Genomic DNA, 19,372 nt, shown 5'->3' with positions numbered 1-19,372 from the left:
GCAAATGGACAGCGGCCGACACGAACACACACGCATAGACTCAATACTAAAGCCGTAAAGTAGACTATTTTTCAGGACAGCCCACTCTTCAAAAATACAGATAGGATTGGAGACGAAAGGTTGAACTAAACGCGATCAGCTTCGTGGGAAATTAAGAATCAATGCCACCTGTCTTGGTCTGGCACACGTGGGTGCTCAGTATTTTCCGTGAGTGCTCGAGCACCGGAGCACCCACGGTTTCGGCGCCTATGTTTGTAACGTGATCGAACATACCGTATTTTCCAGACTATAAGGCGCAACTGAATATAAGCCGCACCAGCTAAATTTTGGGGAAACTACAGATTGTTCCATATATAAGGCGCACCCGACTATAAGCCGCTGGTGTTTTAATGTTTAATTACTGTAAGGGTTTCTTCTACCACGGAGGGGATTGTCGGGACAGAAATGACTGTTTGGAAACGCAAAGCGTCCCATTTATTTACATTTGACAAACATAAATCTTTCGATCAATCAAACAAAAAATCAATCGATCAAACTTTCACATCTTTGACATTACAAACAGCATTCGTGCAGTGCACAAATAATACAACGGTGCGCTCCTAGCACACTTCCTGCAGTCATAGTACCGTAGTAGTGCAGTATAACAAAAAACAAAGCTTACAACGCTTGACGAGGCAATAACGTTAAATGGCTACATTTAATTTGTTTGTAAAAGTGCTTGCCTGTAACACGGCAGCTAAAGTGCAGTAACCCGCTGCTCAACAAAATAACCAGCATCTTTTTCTAAAACAGCCAACACAGCAGTAAAGGTGCAGTAACACGGCCGTTTACTGTATCAAAATAACCAGAAAAGTCCGTTCTTAATCCTCGTGTCATCGTCTATGACATGATAGTCGCCCCTGGTGACCGTTAGCTGTAAAAATCCATAAGACGTTGTATGAGCCGCAGGGTCCAAAGCAAGTGACAGAAGTAGCGGCTTATAGTCCGGAATTTACGGTAATATTTTGACTGTGCCCAGGGCCCCTTACTGGTCCTGTGCCCCTGGGCAAGTGCCCAGTTGCCCTAATGGTTAATCCGGCCCTGGCTGCCACTCTGTCAGCAGAGACTGTCAGTGTTGACAGACTTGCTGGCAAGCAGAGCAGAGATGAAGTTTACCAAGCGTATTTTTTTATTCATCCAGATAAAACAACATTTAAGTGACATTTAAGCGGCAACATGGAAGGGAAAGACAAGAAGATAAGACCTCAGTGGTGATTGGTGGGTTGCACTGTGACGCTGTTTATATTGAATAAAGAGTAATGATCACCATGCATGTATTTACTGCATATCTGCACAAGTTACACATAATTACCATTATAGTTATGACAAACATTTGCAGTAGTAGTATATTATATTTCACTGTTTCAAGATCCCCCATGCCCTTTCAAAGACCAGCAGGTAGGGTTGCCACCTTTCAGAAATGAAAATAAGGGACGCCCACCACGGCTCCTCGGGGCCATGACCACCACGGGCCGACTCCTGTGGGGCAGGGGGCCCGCAGCAGTGGTATGTTTTATTTTGTGCTGGTGTTTTCAGTAAAGGGATGATCAAGAAAGAAATTAGTCATATTTAAAGCTTGAAATGCTTTATTAACAATAAACACATTCTTATGAAGTGCAGTTAATTAAATCTTTAATTAAATGTGTACCAATTAACTTTTTAACAACTTTATTTATTTGTTTGTTTCTTTATTAACTGTTAATCTATTAGTATTTGTTTTTTAAGTGGCCATATATAATATTTATATTGTCTAATTCTACTGTATATTAAATAAATGATCATTCATAAACCACACATGTCAAACTCAAGGCCCATAACTGTATCAGGGTAGATAATATTTATATCTATCAGAACTGACCCGCAGGTGTTTTACGTGCGTCAGACAGGTACGTCAATTAGCTCCTCCTCCCAACTTTACTGACATACTCTTCAGTCTCATGGTTGCCTTGGCAACCGCTCAGCATATCGGTACGGCAGCGCGGTGCTCTGGTACAAGTATTAGAGCACTAAATGCTAAAATATGTTAACGGAGATCCTGACACAGAGACGCAGTAACGCTGTACCAGTTAGCAGCGTTACTACTACGTCTTTGTGTAAGACGTACCAGTTACCAGACAGTTAGCACACACGGCTAACAGAAAACTACTATAAATGACAACACCACTGCAGCTAAACACCAGTCTGTTAGCATACATGCTAACATACAGACACACTGAAAGTGTCCGTTAGCCAAATAACAACATGTACAACACGGTATTAGCATTAGCATGCTAACTTAGCCCCGTGGCCCACTGTCCTAAACAACCAATCAAACCACAATAGTCTAATAAAGTTGGCTATGAACTGAACATCTTCTGGCAAAATCATTGACCATTATTGTTAGATTTATTGTTGATGTGTGTGTGACAGACATGTGTTTTGGACATTTATGGAAATACGGATTGGTTCAATACGGGACGCATTTAATTGCCAATTAAGGGACAATTCTGCAACCCTACCAGCAGGTGGCTGTTTCTGAGGGAACATGGGCCCTTGACCTCTGTCACATGAAGAATATACACAAACATGGACACAGTTTCAAGATTCCCTTAGACTACCATTTTACTTGATCTGACTCTAAAACCTCAGTAGATACAGGTCACATGCGTTGAGTGTTCAGGGTACTAACATTTGTAGCACCAGTTCAAAAGTATAGATTAATAATAATAATGAAACGTAGGCTATTCAGACTTCCTAAATAGATCTGTGAAGGTATTAAATAAGGACAGTATGTACGAGACCAACATCTTGTTCAAACGAGTTTTAATCAAGAATCAGCTGCTACACATCAGTATGAGACATCTAAACCATTTAACAGAAGGACCAGTGGCGTCATTAGGCCAGTTTTAGGTTATATTTTAGGTTATAAATATTCTTAAGCCCCCCTAAATAGTTTGGTGTTGTTATATTATTATTATTTTTTTTTTTTCACAAAAAATGCAGACAAATTCAATATAAAGCGTCCAGCATATCAGTTTAAATAAATGATCATCTAACCTGTCATTAAGGACTTAAATGTGATCATATATCTGTCAGTTTCCCTTCACTTCGTAGTGTACGGTAGAGAGAGCCCCTGTACCTTGTTATCAATCCATTCCACTTGTTCAGAACGCTCACATTACTGATAATCCAGTCCACGTTTCCCTGCGACCTTGCTTGAGGCTCGGTACCCGCAGCCACACAGAGCCCAACAGAACACCGTTAGGAGAAGAACATGAAAAGATGGATGGATGCGCAAATGGATATAAGAAAGTTTTCAGGAAAGTAAGTATTGATCACTGCTGGTAGTAACAGTTAGTTAGCTCCAGCCCCCAGCTAACAGCAGAAAGTCCCATGTAATTAATGAAATGCTCCATGTTTGACAAAAACCTGGCTTACACACTACAGACAATCTCTGCGCACGTCTTACCTTTGTTGTTTTGGCTCAAAAGTTACATTCCAGCTGTAAAAGAATGCTGCTACTTAGCTAGCTAGCTTTAGCTAGTTAGTCTGAAATCCCCTGTGAAGGTCCTGGTTGTTTAGAGTTCAGTGTAACTCTCTTTACCATATCTTTGGGGTGACTTCCTTCTGGAGCATCAGCGGTGTTTCTCACTTTACGCATGGATGCACACCGTGAAACAGGAGCTGAGCTCATTCACGTATGATTATCATCAATAGACTTTTATTTGAGAGTAATAATTAAAAAGTGGAGAAAGCCAAGTTATATAAACACACACACATAAATATGTGTAAACCAGATTAGCCTGACCCAAAAATTACTTTATTTCAAGTAAGTAAGTAATATTTTTCAGGTCTTGAAATTACAACCATTTTAGTCACATATGTGCGACTTCAAAATATTTGGGAGCAAACAATTATTGTGTGCTGAGCGAAAGTCATGGCATTAGCCTCTATGTTGATCAGTTATTAATACAATTCATCGTGTATCTTGAAGGGTCAAAAGGTAAAAACAGACGGCATTCTTTGATGCTTCCACCAAGTAACTTGCAATTGTAGCCTTTTTTTTCTTGTTAATGCTGTAAACATTCTGCTACTGTGCAAACCTTTGTTTATTGTCGTACTGTATTAAACAAACAGACTGATAATAAATACTAATAAATAACTGCTATTAACTAATAAATAATTTCTCAGTCTTTGCTAACTGTTTGTGAAATTTTGTGCTCGCGCGCTCGTTTGCTCACATCCTGTGCATCTCCTTGGGGCTAAGCCCCCCCCGTCCTGAAAACCTAGTGACGCCTCTGAGAAGGACAATTAAAAGTTATTAAATTTAATACATAGAGAAGCATACCACCCATTCAGCTATATATACTGTGTTACATGCTAACGGCTCAAATAAATGTGTAGGCAACTTTATTACTTTACACAATGAAGTTCTCTGATAAACTTTAATGTATATTAAGGGAAACTGTTTTGACTGAAAGAATGAAAACTGAATAAAATAAAATTATATAAAGTTTTAATTAAAACAAAATGTTTTGTGGTAGTCTGCAAAAACAGACAAACACATATGGCCGATGGTTTTTATTGATTATTTATTGAGTTTTTATTCAGTGCAATAGTCCCACAATTTATTGCCGATAAATGATATTATTGTCAACATTATTTTGAGACCATTTTCACTAATGTAATGATAATATGGCATAATAATGCAAGTACACCCTTTCAAAAGCAATAAACTTTTATTTCTCAAGAGTTTTTAGGGGTCCAGGATCATTATTGATTTTGTTGCGATTTTTATTCACCTGTTTGTTCTGCTTGGCTAAAGGTGTCTGTACAGGACAAACTGCAAGGGCAAAAGGCATCAAACCTGCTAACTTGGTAGAAGTCCAAGCATGTCTCTTTGCCAGGTGCCAATACACATGCCTGCAGCTAGGTGGCGCTATAATAAGCCAATTTACGTTTTCTGGTTTCTTATATAGCCCTGGTTCTAATGGACTAGGCCACGCCCATTTCTGCCTCCCATTTGTTTCCCCGCCATTTTGAAAAAATTGCACCTCAAAGCAAAATCAATGGTGTAATGTGCAAGGAAAAAACTGTCCTTAGGCGATTCTTTGGTTTTGTTCTTTTATTGCTTATTTATTTACAAACTAAACTTGGGGGGAAGGGGAAACAAAAGAATCTACCTACATACAATAAATATTATGTATATATACCCTACCCTAAGTCATATGAATTGTTGCTACAGTGTTAAAAGCTCTATCCATCTTTGTTGAAATTGGAGCGCAGCACCTTTTAGCGCTATCCCTTTAAGAAAGACGGTAGTCTTGAGTTGTTGTTGAAGTTGTGCATGGCTGTGGATGTGTGCCACTGAACTGAGGGCATGTTGTCATAGAATGTAAAAAAAAATCTACCCACACTGTCTTCATGATCTACCGGTCGATCAGGATTGGGCACCACTGCTTTAGGGTGTTCTCAAATCAACACTGGTTAAGGTTAACATTTCTTAACCTTTAATATGTCTCTGTTGCTTGTTCTCAGTAATGTGGCATCTGGATGAGGAAACTAGTCGTCAACATCCCCCCATGAAGAAGTCACTAGCTGACAGTTTCACTTTCAAACACATTGACATTTGTAAAACAGTGAAGTCCTGACTTGCAGCCAGATCATCAAGCAGTCGGTAGCTCTGAGCTCACGTTAAATCTGTTAATTCTTTCTTTGTTGATTGTTGAATGTAAAAAAACAGGAAGAACAAGTTTCTTAGCAGCAGACACCACTGTAACTGACTTCCGTCAGCTGAAGATGTAGGTTTGGTTTTTGACAAGGGAGGACAGGATTTTTGGAAACGTCAGCTTGAGAAGCATGGAAAAGTAACAACACGCTGTTTTAGTACTATTAAATGCTACTGATGGTGCTGAGGTGCTGTCTGTTTTCATACAGACTATACATATCTGCAGCTCACAGTATTGATAAGTTCATACCTTTATGTTCAGTTTTGTTGTGTTCTATTAGTTGACATTGTTGCTGTGTTTGTAGAGCGTGTTTTTTGTCCTTGATGTCAGTGAATGCACCATGGTAGTTATGGTAGAGCTGAGAGTTTGCCCAGTGAGAGTCTCATATTATTAGTGTCAGACTGACGGTGTTTATGGTGTTGATGTGGTCTACAGCTGACAGTAGCTTGTGTTCAAGCTTCAATAAACTCTCAGAAAATCCTCCGTAGCTTCTTTTGTGTGAGATGCTATGATATGTGTTCAAGTCAAGAGCATAGATTTCATTACTTTCTATTGTGACGTCATCAACAAGTTGACGTCGACTCGACTTTCACCACATATTAGTCGACTTTTAAAAATCAGTCTGTCAACCCCTATCACAGACGTTTAAAAACATCATGGAGGAGAAAACATTTCTTACACCTTCAGCTCTCACTAGTAAAGGAACATGTTTGAGGGTTTTATACGTCCAGAGTTGATCAGAAATCACCTCTGCAGTCACTGATAGTCAGTCTAACAGCAGCCTGCTAAACACCACGCTGCATAGATTTAGGATGTAATCTGGATTTGGAACTGAAGGATGACTTTTTAACAGGAACATGAATTAACTGACGGAATGTGGCCCTGGACAGACTAATATTAGAAGTAAAAGTACATAATGTCTATAATAATCTATAATACGTGGGGGGTGGTGGTTGATGGACGGCCTCTGTTGCTGTTGTCATGGAGATCATTGTCAGTGACACATAGAGCCTCTATTTACTTTCCTTTTGTTGTCATCACATTTCTTTATAATTTGACTACCGCCCATCCCTTCATTCCTTCATTCCTCTACCTTCCTGGTTGATTGAGTGCTGGAAGCTGATGAGTCATCACTGTCAGAGACTTTCAGCTTTATTTCAGCTTTATTTCAAACTTCCACTGAATGTGATGTAGTCAGGTTGAGAGATTCAAGTCAGGAAAAAAAGAGGAGGAAGAGGAAGACAACATCAGCGTCTCTCTGCATGACTTTACTGAGCGTCGTCCTGTCTGTCTCTGCTGGTGAGTTGAAACCAAAGCAGAGCTGCCAACTCTCACGCTTTCGCCGTGTGACACACGGTTTTGCCTGTTTTCACACGCACTCACGCCACACATCCAATTTCTCACGCAAAAAAAAAAAAAATCCGATCTTGGTCCGAGACGCTTCCGTTCCTTTTCAAACTCCACGACGGTAGATGAAACTACTTTGAGAAGTCAGATAAAGAAGAGAATCTGAGCTGAGACTAGGCCAGAACCATGCACACAGATCATAGACAAGGACTTTTACCTAGTTAAGAATTAGTTTAATACCATTTTAATCAAAATATCAATCAACCTACCTAGGTCAAATCTTAAACACTGATCTATGATAAGGCTTTATTGTCATTTAGGCACACCGATAGTTTTCTGGTTGAATATTCAGCTCAAGTCTACAGACTAAGACCTACAAGTCATGACGCTGAACATGAATCAGAATAAGTTCAGGTATTGCACATCTTTAGCAGACCGCCCAAAAATGCACTAGAATGCTGGAAACCACATCTACTTAATTCAAAATCTCCTGGGGGTGGACCTTCAGCTATGTCTGCTTCACAGAATGTAACCAATATTGTCCATCTCCAGTGGGCTGCCCCTATCAACAGCTTTGGACCTGCCCACAAACCACCAGAATGCAGGGTACAACATGGGTACAACATCAAATTAATTCCAATTATCTTATATCTGAGCCACCAATTTGTGTGACTGCGTGCACGGCATAATTTTGGTCACCCACGACAAAATCTCACTCCAAGGTTTTTTGAATAGTTGGCAGGTATGCCAAAGCGTCTTTAGCTTTGACATGTTCAGGAACCTTTCCATTATTACATTACTGTTATACAACAATTCTTTTTAATAACAGGAGTTTAACGCGGTGTAAACCATCTCCAAATGATTGTTCTTGATTGTTCATTTTTCTCTCTGGTCTGCTCTCTCCCTCTCTCACATATAACATATCAATATAATATAAGTAGTTTGTGTCCACTGAGTTGTTCTAGAGGAGACAGTGAGTTTAGTTTTAGTAGACGCCTAGAAACTGTTTGCAGTACTCAGTCTGTTTCCTGTAACACAGTAACCAGAGTTACAGGTTACTGTGTTTCACATCCAAATACAAATCTCAGCTCATATGAACCCAATCATTGTTTCATCTGGTTTTATTTACGTTTGACTAAACAGGGTTTGGGCTCTGTGCTACAGGGGGAGGGAGGTCACTTCTCCATATAGGATATAGACATGTGCTGTAAACTGAGTCTGCAGTTGATGTGTCCCTGATTTATTTTTATTGGTTTATCGGTCACTTGGCTGCAGACGGGGAATCTGAAAATGAATTTCTGAATGTGTTCTGTGTTTTACTTCCTGCAGTACGTAGAGGGTTAAAGAGTTCATCTCTTAAGTCCTGGGGTGCTGGGAGGTTAAGCTTGACTAAAGAAATAAATCAGGAAGAGCTTCAAAACTCTCAGGTCCACATGAATGACCCATGAATCAAACTGGGTTTCTACCTCTTGAAAGGGAATCTGGCTACAAACTACTACTGACTCCACTACAGGAGATAATGTACACACATTTTATTTAGCCTGGACAGCATCACATTCTACCACTGTGCTCATTATACAATCCAGAAGAAGACTGATATTTCCTCCCTATGGCTAAAGCTAACTGTCACTACTATATGACTGTAGTGTTTGTCATGTGTAGTACCACCATTAGCCCACTAGATGGAGGCAATGGTATGATGTATGGAAATGAAGCACAGGGATCATTCTGCCAGGAAGTCACAATTATTTGACTAAATATTAAGACATGAGAGGAAATGACATGCTGACTGTCAAATTCAAAGTTTGTCTGTGTGTTTTCTCTGTTAGCTGAGGCTAGCTGGTTAGCTCCTGCTCTGTGATGCTTGATATGAATAGAAAGATTAGCTTCTGTAGTTTTAAATGACACCCAGCATGACTGAGTGTGTATCTCTGATATTTACAGGCTCTTTAGGTTAAACTTTTAAACACATTTAGGAGCAAAATAACATTTAAATTCTTGGACAATAAATTTCAGGCTTACAGCTTGAATGGTTCACTGTAGTACTTTGTATTTGGACTGATACACAAGAAGGATTCATTTCAGGAACTATATTTATGAACAACTTTAGCTAAATGCTAAATGCTAATCCATTATCCACTCTAGTGTCCACTGTTTAAATATGTAAAAGGTCAGAGGTCAATAACTTCATGTAACTAGTGTCTCAGCTAATAGTGGCAGGTGTGACTAGTGAGTAGAAACTATGGAGTTTGCCTTCTTAACTGCAAAGAAAGTAAAGTACTTAGTACCTACTGGCAGTACAGGATGGACTGGAAATTGTTCTCATCTTCTAACTAGAGAGGACGTTAACCTTTCACTAGAGGAGGAGTGTGAATCGGAATAACCAGAATCACATCAGTTTAATAACTGTGGTGGGGAAAGACAACCTGATTTAAGCCTGAACCATTCCTCTTTGTTTGCACAGAGATCTGACTCTGCTGAGGTCAGATCTGATAAGTAGCGCATAGCTTTATTATTGGCCGTTTGCACCTCATGGAGGAGACAAGCCGTTTACGTTTTAAGGGACTGTATTTCTTTCTCTAGAGCTACTTTGCTCTGAAAGGCAAGGTTGGATTTCCTGTGAAAGTTCAGAGGCAAACATCTTAACAATGGACCTGTTAGATGCATCTCATCCCTGCACTCACTGACATTCAACTTGCTAATGAATTCAGGGTAGCCTGGGTTTAGGCTCTGTGCAAGGGAAGAAATTAATTGCTCTACACAGGGGTTCTCCATTGTTATGTGGGACGGAGGTGTCAATATGGGATGGAGGTGTAATATGAACAGCTTGAGTTTATGAATAAATTGTTACCACACTGCACCTGTTTGCAAGTACAACTGGACATCTTCTCCTGTGGTAGACTAGTGGGATTGAACTTTAAGACTTCTGGCAAGTCTAAAAGTTGTTGAAATTAATATTGCACAATTATGAATAATTGCCAACAGTACTCTGCCCTCACACGGGGCACCATCTATGTTGGGCCTGTGTACTAAGGCACTCAATATTGGGGTTTGGCTATCATAAATAATGAATAATTATCAAAAATAATTATATATTATTAAATAATTGGATATGAATTTCTAGATCACCTCGGGGCACCACCCTTCTAGGAAGGGAAAAGATAGCCAATCAATCAAATCAGTCTCATAAAATATTTTTTAAATTGTCAATTTGGATTTGTGATTAATAATTAACTTAATAACTATAACCAAAATTACCACATTAACAACTAGTTAAGGTGAAGGAATTTGAAGTTCTTGACAGGGTAGACGTTGGCAGTATTCACTCATGTGCAACATTAAACAGACAATTTGTATGTTTAAAAGACATTTATTTACAAGAATTAGAGTAAAAACATACGGTCTAACTACAGTATACTTTAAACCGGTGTGTGTGTGTGTGTGTGTTTAGCCTGCAAACCTTCTGTTTGGGACTTGAGGTTTCCAGTGCTTCCCTTTGTTTCCAAGACAAAGACAAACATGTGGTTAACTTGTTTATGCATGGTGAGCTTCCATAGCTCACCACCAGGTTCAGGTCCCAAGACTAGTAAAGTACATCTTTGACTTCATAGTTATCTTAGTAACTGTGATGGAGGCTGCTTCAGTATCTCAGTCTATGGTAGCCACAGGGCTGTGGCAGCTTGCTAGTTTTGGTAGGCTAATGCTAACTGCCTGAGATCAGATAGGCCAACGCCCCTTATGGCCTTGCTTTTTTTTCTTTACTTATTTATTTCTTTATTTTTTATCCCATCCAATGACAGGAATGCATATTTTGAACATACAAAGTGTTCACTATGTTGTCTTCAGTCTCTCTGAATTACACAAGGATATATAAAAAGATTTTGTTTTGTTTCATCAAATAAAGACTCAGAACTCTGTCTCTCTCACACACCCACACACACAGATCTAAAGCTCTTCACAGCACAGAGGTGTGTATCGGCACAAACCAAAACGAAACAAGTCATATTTTCCACCTGACATCTTGGTAAAAACCACAGAACCACACGAGAACAAAACAACAAATGAGACCAGAGTTTATTGATCCTGCAGAGAAACCAGACTGTTGTTACAGTCACAAATAAACTTAAGTTTAAGTTACTGAGGACATAAAAGCACTAATATTAACAAAGATATATATTTATGAAAGCAACCATCAAACACTTAATATATTTACATAGTGCTGATGTTGTAATAAAATACAGAGCTTTATTAGTTTAATTTAGAGACATTTAAAACATACTGTATAAATACATTTTAAGGGCTGAGGGGACCAGTCAGAGTCCAGCAGCTGGACATCAGTGGGTGGACTGGTGGACTACTTCAGTGAAGAGTAGACGACCTCTGGCTCTGGTGGAACCTCTGAACACAGACACACACAGTTCAGAGTAAATCAAACACTGTTGTAGATTTTCAGGTTTTGTATTATCAGTCAAGATCTGTGATGTGCATCATTCTACAAAATCTGCCTCAGATGCAGTCCCAGTTCAGGTGTGTCCACAAACACATGTGGTGGGGACGGACTCTCCCATGACCACATGAATAAATGGAGAGTCAGCAGTTAACACATGAGGTCTGACAACTGGTCAGAGTTACCAGCACCCTGAGACTTAAAAATAGGAACCAGAACCAGACTTCCTTCTGTTCCCTTCCTTCATATCCATAGTGACATCAGCTCCATCTGATCAGACTACAGCTCAGTGCAGTCAGCAGGAGGAAGTTGCTGCTGTGGTTTTACATGCAGAGTTCTAAAGTTCTACATTTATAATTGGATCAAGAGACAGTTTGAGAGGCTGAAAACTCCCAGCAGAGGATCTCTGTTCTCATCAGTCTGTCTCTTTATTCTCTCATGGTTTCAGAAAGTCTAATTCCATCCTCACAACAAACCAGTGATGAATGGATCCTACTAACAACTACTGAGTGTGGACCAGAGCTCAGAGTTAAACACTAACTACACATCAGTTAGACATAAAAACAGGAACCTGCACCATAGACTTCCTTCTACACCGCCAACTCTGCAGAGTCAGCTGGACGCCAAACTGAACACATTTCCCAACAGCTCTTTCACATTCACCTTGTCTGTTTACATTTGCTGTTTGCTCTGGTTCATTGTCCTGAATCCTAGTCCTCTTGCAGACTAAATCAGATTGTCCTCAAGGATTTCCCTAAAATTTGCTGCATTCATTTTACCCTCTACATTTACAAGCCAGAAACTCCATCAAAGTAGCCGTAGAAGACCACTCAGATTGTCAGCACGGTCTCCACATGTGCCATGTTCCTTCTATTTCTTAATGGTGAATTTAACTGAACTCCAGGACATGTTCAGTGACTTGAACCTTTGGTGTAACAGTCCTGTGACTGTTCAACAAACCTTTCTCTGAGTAACTGGGAGAGTTCTTTTGTCTTCATGGTCTAATTGTAGCCAGGAATACTGATCTGAGCTAAGTCAGGAAGTGCTTAGCTTAGCTTAGCTTAGCTTAGCTTAGCTTAGAGACTGGTATCTCTGTCCACAGTTGAAAGTAAAGAGCAGCTGTACCTCAGGTCCTTTTTGGTCTGATGTCTATTTGTCCATAAGTGACGTTCTCTGCAGCTGGATCACTGTCTGGAGAATAAAACACACAGAGTTCCATTAATGAACGTTCTGCTGTTCTGCCTCCATTTTCATGGAATATCTGTGTAATTCTGTGACTCTTCCTTGCAGAGGTCCTAATGTGCAATCATCCTCCCTCCTCTTCACCACCACCATCTCATCCCTCTAGATGTCCAGAGATCTGCAGTGTGGGGGCCCATCAGGTAAGATCTGATCTGATGACCTGCATGTAACCAAAGCCGGCTCAAACAAGACTGGTTTGGTACAAAACTCTGGTCCCCTGGCTTCAGACTCTGTAATATCTCTTTGTTGAGATCTGTTAACTCTGACATCTAGAATCCTTCCTCCATTCAGGACACGATAGCAGTCCTGTTTATTTACTGCTTATGTTAACACTCCTGTAGCACATGAGTTAATAGATTATATATTTAGAAGAGATTAAATGGAAGGCAGCAGGTTTTCACAGGTTTTTTTCTCTTCTTAACACCTCTGGTGGAAAAAAGAGAAGTAGACGACCACAAACAGTTTGCTGCTTTTTATACAAACTGTCACATTTGACCACAAGATAGACTCACACATGTACACACTAAGAGCAGCCAAAGGAGACCACACTGTACTGAGAAATGCCACTACCACACCATCTGATCAGACTACAGTTCAGTGCAGTCAGTAGGAGGAAGTTGCTGCTGTGGTTTTACATGCAGAGTTAAAAAGTTCTACATGAATAATTGTCTTAAATAAGCCTGAGTGTCACATTTGCAGAGCTCTGTCCCCACTAAAAGCACTATTTTCTTTTCATCTGATAACACTTTTTAAAGTTCCCTTTACTTTAAGGTTCCCTTTCGCAGACAAGGATACAAAAGGGAACCTGAGTGAATGGGCCTACCCATTGGGTCTACCCATTCTTCCAGACAAGCACACACATATTCACACACCAGTGCCATGCACTGAGAGCAACTAGGGTTTCAGTGTCTTGCTCAAGGACACTTCAGCATGTGGCATGTTATGGTGATAGAACCTCTAACCTTCTCCACCTATCAAGTCACAGCCGCCCAGCATCTGGAGCCATATTCCCGTAGGGGCTCGACTCCTTCCTTTTCTGGAGTTGCCCACTATGAGGGGTGCTGTGCAGGTGTTGGGATATTCAAGAATTCCCAAATGACTGCCTCCATGTGAGCAGCTAAATACACTGCCTGGCCAAAAAAAGAAAAAAAAAAAAAGTCTCCACCTTGATTTAACTAATCAAACAGGTAGGAGCCTCCTGTTGGATAATTACTGCATGAGTGATTATCTTTCAGCTGACAACCAGTTATTTAAACCTAACTGATGCAATGAGTAGCTTCTCATTTCTTAATCAACCATGTCTAAAGACAAGAATCTTTGGGATGTGCTGGAAAAGGCTTTGTGCAGTGGTCAGACTCTCCCATCATCAATACAAGATCCTGGTGACAAATGAATGCAACACTGGATGGAAATAAATCTGGTGACATTGGAGAAGATTATTGAACCAATGATACAGAGAATGTGTGCTGTAATCAAAGATAAAAGCGGTCCAATGACCATGCCAGACAGTGTAAGTGCACAGTGAGCACCATAAGTTGTGACTTCCAAATGCCTTTCCAGCAATGCCATTCATCCACACCTTCCCACTGGTGGAAGGAGTTGATTGCCTTAATCAACCCAAAGACACTTGCACTTCTACTGCATGGCCAGTGGGGGTGTAAAGGCCCATAACACTGAGGAATAATTGAATGACCTCTATGTGACTGTGAGTCGATTGGAGAAGACTGACTGTTGTGTGACCTTATGCTTGAAACAACAATCCAGAGTATGTGATATTTTTGGACTCTGTGTGGAGTCCTGGAAGGGAGTCAATCTGGGGACTCCATATTTCTTCTGGGAGACTTTAATGATCATGTGGGCAATGATGCAGATAGTTAGAGGAGTGTGATTGGAAGGAAAGGCCTGTCTGATCTGAACCAGAGTTGTGTTTCACCTCCATTCATGCCTTAAGTTTGGAGGAAATGTTTTCTGGAAACACAACAAGTCTAGTTGCTCTTGGTTTAGCGTAGTTTTTTTGGATATACCATGACCTGGATGACTTAGAACCTTCACTGACACGATGAAGACCATAACTATTAAACATCAGCATGTTAGCATTTGATGTTAGCATTAGGTGTTAGCATTTTGATGTTAGCATTTATCTGAGACTAAAGCTGTAGTAGTGAACCATGGTGGAGAGAAAGAAGAGCAGCTGTACCTCTGGTCTTTGACTTGACTTTCTTGTCTCTGATGAATATTTGTCCATAAGTGACGTCTTGTGGTGTCCTCACTGCTGAGTAGACTGCAGCTGGATCACTGTCTGGAAAATACAATGGATACACATCACATTACTGCAGCTACTGCAGCTGATAGCAGTACTGCTGCTGCAGGGAGTACTGCTGCTGCAGGGAGTACTACGACACTCACACCATCTCTACTCACCATAAGACTTTATTAAAATGAAATCTGAATCTGTTTATATGTGAGGAAGGTAAAAAGTTGAGGTCACATGAAAATTAAACTGAAAGAACAGAGAATAATACTGAAGAAAGTTCCTTTAATACAATAAATACAAAACAATCAGTTAAAGAAACAAAGAAACATTGATTCTGTGAGTCTGATCTTCTGATCTAACCATGAGAAAGTCCATGTTCAGATCAGAATCAGGAAACAGAGCTGTTAGCTTCTGTTAACAGACTCACCACAAGAACGAACCACATGTTCCAGCACACAGAGAACAAACCTCCCTGACAACAGAGTCATGAACTAAAGATTACATTCACCACAGCTGATCTAGTATTAGATAAGTACATCAAATAGCATGTAACTATAGATACGAGGTGATGTTAAAGATATAAACTATAAATGTAATCCTGAAACTATCCACCTAAGAAGATCCTCCCTCACAGTCCATAAAGTCCTTAAACTCATGAAACTAAAGATATTTCTTCTCTATACACTAAAACAAAATCTTGATGACTTAAAGAAGTGACTACATTCCACAGTTCATGTGTTTCAAGTAGTTTTAAGACAGTACGAACGGACCTCTATAGACTCAGCACCCAGTAGTTTTGTCTTATTTGGACACATTGGCCATTAGGGGCCCCTACAGGAAGACATGGCCCTCATGGTTGCCATAACTCTCAGCCAGCTAGCCACCTGCCTGCTGCCTCCCAGCCTGATGTCCTCCAGCCTCCTGTTCCTTAGGGCTGCAGTCAGCTTTGTCTCTGTGTAAATGACCCCTGATTCTGCTGACATCTCAGTGTCCTGGTCTCCTGATGTCCTTTAAGTGTCAATGTCAAAGACCCGCCCTATGTCAGAGACAGCCCATGGGTCTGTAGTCAACTCCCCTCCCCTTTCGCAGCACCTCAGATTTTCGTGGCCTGGCCCACGTCTTCACCAGCATCAAGGTTGCACTCCTTTGACTCCTCCCATATTCTGAGGTCAGAGACCTCTCCAGTGTCCTGGTCTACTGACTCCATCAAAAAGCCTCAGGGTTCTATACTTTGGTGTCGGCTGATACCGCCTTAGTTCCAGGCTCTGCAGATGTCTCCAATCCATCTCCAATCCTTCTTCAGTTCCTGGGTAATTAGATGCCTTCCTAGCTACACCCTTGGGAGATCCTCTCTTCTGACCTCCAGCCAAACCTGCTGGGTTTCTTTGCTTTCACTGCCAGCCTCCAGGAGGTCTTTGCAGCAGTCATGGTCTGACCCTTCTGTCAGCTCTGGCTCCTGGTCTGCCTCTGGGCTGGACTCCTGAACTCTCAGAATCTTAATTATTGTTGACTATTCTGCTCCTTATTTTAGTTAAATGACCCATGGTCGTGATCTCTGGTTGTGTCTCCTAGATTTTGTTCTTTTTGGATTCAACCTTGTCTTAGCTAAAACTTCTTTGGATTGCTTCTTTTGTTGGACTCTTGCTGTTGGAATTCCCTGCTCATCACTGCAGTATGTTTTGTTTAACTTTCAATAATGTTTTATTTCACGTTCCTGTCTCCTCCTGTGTCTTGCATTTGTGTCCAGCCTTTCTGCTACACATGACAGTCCTGTGTTTGAAAAATGTTACCACTTTGTAAAAATGTTGCTACTTCTTTAAGAGGATGCTGCTATATAAACATGTCGGAACCATAGACTTCCTTGCATTGGACAAACTGAGTCCCACCCACTAACATGGAGGAGGTGGAGCTCTACTTGCTTTGGCTTCACTTTAGAGGAGCTGTTCCTAGATACATCTTTATACTGTCTATGCTCTGACCCCTCCAAAAATATACATGGCCCTCACCAAGACAAAGAAAACACCCGTTACAAACTGGGTCAAAAATAAAGTGAAGGAACTACTCATCACTACCTCTGCTCCGTCTGATTGGCTGTTTCTTGTTCGCTGATATTTTGACGTCACTGTACGTGATGTCTTCTGGGACGTTTTCTCCAACAGCTGAAATGAACCAAAATGAACAACAATTTAATTTAAATAAAACCCAAACATTTAAAATCCAGAAGTCTGTGTCTCACCTTGAGGTTTCCTACGAACACGTTGTCTCACCAGGAGAACCAGAAGAACCAGAAGAACCAGAGAACAGAGAGAAGAAAGAGACAACAACACAGAGAGGAGAGGAGAGGAACCAGGAGGAGGTGTAGATGTAGGAGGAGGTGTGGAACCAGGAGGAGGTGTGGTGGTGGGTTTCTCTAGAATGAAGCAAAGCTAATAATGAACTGATTGTCTCATTGTGAATGTTGAAAGCTGCTGAAGAATCATCTCTGACCTCCTCACCTGTGACAGTGATCCAGCTGGATGGAGACTCTCCATGACTGATGATGTGACACTTGTAGAGGCCTTCATCAGACCTGGTAACATGGTGGATGGTCATGTGACCTGTAGACTCAGTCCTGATCAAGGAGCCATCTTTATAGAAAGCAGCTGAGAGGATGGAGGGAGTGGTCTCTGTTTTACAGAGCAGAGTGACGTCATCTCCCTCCATCACAGGGAGGACAGGACTCTGCAGGATCACTGGTCCACCTCAACACAGAGACAAACTACAGCATTTCATCCATTTCCACACAGCTTCATCAATACTAACTCCACAGTCTGAGCTTACCAGAGACAGTGAGGTTGATGCTGTTACTGGTTGCTCCCTCTCTGGACTCACACCAGTAAACTCCACTGTCTGATGGGTAGGTGTAGCTGATGTTACAGGAAGAACCAGCTGCTTCTCCCCACCCATCTCCACACTGAGTCCTCTGTCGTTTGGTGGTGTTTCTCCTCAGAGTCCATCCTGCAGAGCTGTCGTCCTCCTCACAGCTCAGAGACACAGAGTCTCCTTTAAAGACCTGAGAGCTGCTGGGACTCACAGTCAGACGAGCTGGGAGGGTTCAGATGAAACAATATGATTCATTTAATGTCTTTTCTCTGAGAGATGTTGACTGAAAGCTTTGACTCTACTGAGTAATAATGATGAGGATTGAACAGGTTTAAAGTGAATGAAGACGTTGACTAACCTTGGTTTGTTGTGCTGAACAGCAGAGAGCTCAGAACTAAAGAGAAATTATATAAATACACACAAATCATGAAACAACCCACAGCTATAATGCTAATGAAACATATATGATATATGTATACACAGTTCTGAAAACTGCTAGTCAAAATACCTAAATACTACTGTACCACTACACTTCACTCGCATAGCTGCTAAATACTGTAAATGTATCTAAGTTTGCACTTGAGTCTTACAGTCTATATTTTTATTCAATTTCTCTCGGTGTACATAACACGTATATTGCTTACCTGGTGTGTAAACTAATGTTTTACTGTAGTATTTATATATTTTTATTACTACTGGCTGCAGTACAAGAATACATTTCACTGTGCATTGTACTATGTATAACTGTGCATGTGACAAATAAAAACATATCTATCTATCTATCTATCTATCTATCTATCTATCTATCTATCTATCTATCTATCTATCTATCTATCTAATGTTTGTTTGAAGGAAAGGAGCACCACACAAAGGTCACCTCAAGAGATGTGTTCTCAATAATTATTCATCATCTGTAGAGGTCAGGTGATGAACATGAAATACATGAATTAAATTGATGCCCACAAAGCAGGAGAAATCTACGAGATAGCAACATGTGTCTCAGTTTGAATTGTATTCAAGAAATATGGTCAGAAACTCTGGAGATCACACTGAGGTCTGAGAGACCATGAAAACTTTCAAAGAGAGGTCTTTGTAGAGTTGTGAGAAAAACAAATAAAATGCCTTGTTTGTCAGCCAGAGACCTGAGGAACATTTAGCAGAGTGTGTTGTGGTGGTGCAGGTATTTCTGTGTTTACATTTCATAAGACAGTTGAACTACAGTGGTACAGCAGTTAAAACAAACTCAGAGGTTCTGGACTTACAGAGCAGACGCTGTAGAGACGTTTCCTTCATTGTCCTTCTCACTCGTCTGACCTTTTTTCATCTTTTGTCAGTGACACCAAGTAAAGCCCGCCCTCTTCCTCATATATGAGCCTCTGTTTTTTTCCCCCCTTATTTGTATGAAGACAGTTGTTAACTAACCTTTTTATCGTGTAAACAGATAAAGTGATTAAACTAGCTAAGAAATATGGA

The 19,372-nt window shown here is 40.6% G+C and overlaps 1 pseudogene across 1 annotated transcript in view; it reads right to left on the bottom strand.

The window, feature by feature from the left end:
• Nucleotides 1–19,372, bottom strand: part of LOC311491647 (low affinity immunoglobulin gamma Fc region receptor III-like) — a 293,642-nt pseudogene that overhangs the window by 49,694 nt on the left and 224,576 nt on the right. The window contains exons 2-4 of the transcript in view: nucleotides 18,258–18,293; nucleotides 17,858–18,121; nucleotides 17,533–17,778 (exon numbers count right to left, since the gene is read on the bottom strand). The product of the transcript in view is annotated as a low affinity immunoglobulin gamma Fc region receptor III-like (transcript). The remainder of the gene's footprint in view (nucleotides 1–17,532; nucleotides 17,779–17,857; nucleotides 18,122–18,257; nucleotides 18,294–19,372) is intronic.

Source organism: Chelon labrosus, assembly GCF_963514085.1.
Source record: "Chelon labrosus genome assembly, chromosome: 1".
Lineage (NCBI taxonomy): Eukaryota > Metazoa > Chordata > Actinopteri > Mugiliformes > Mugilidae > Chelon > Chelon labrosus.
Note: the sequence above shows the minus strand (reverse complement) of the source record. Positions and strands in the feature narration are given on the sequence as shown.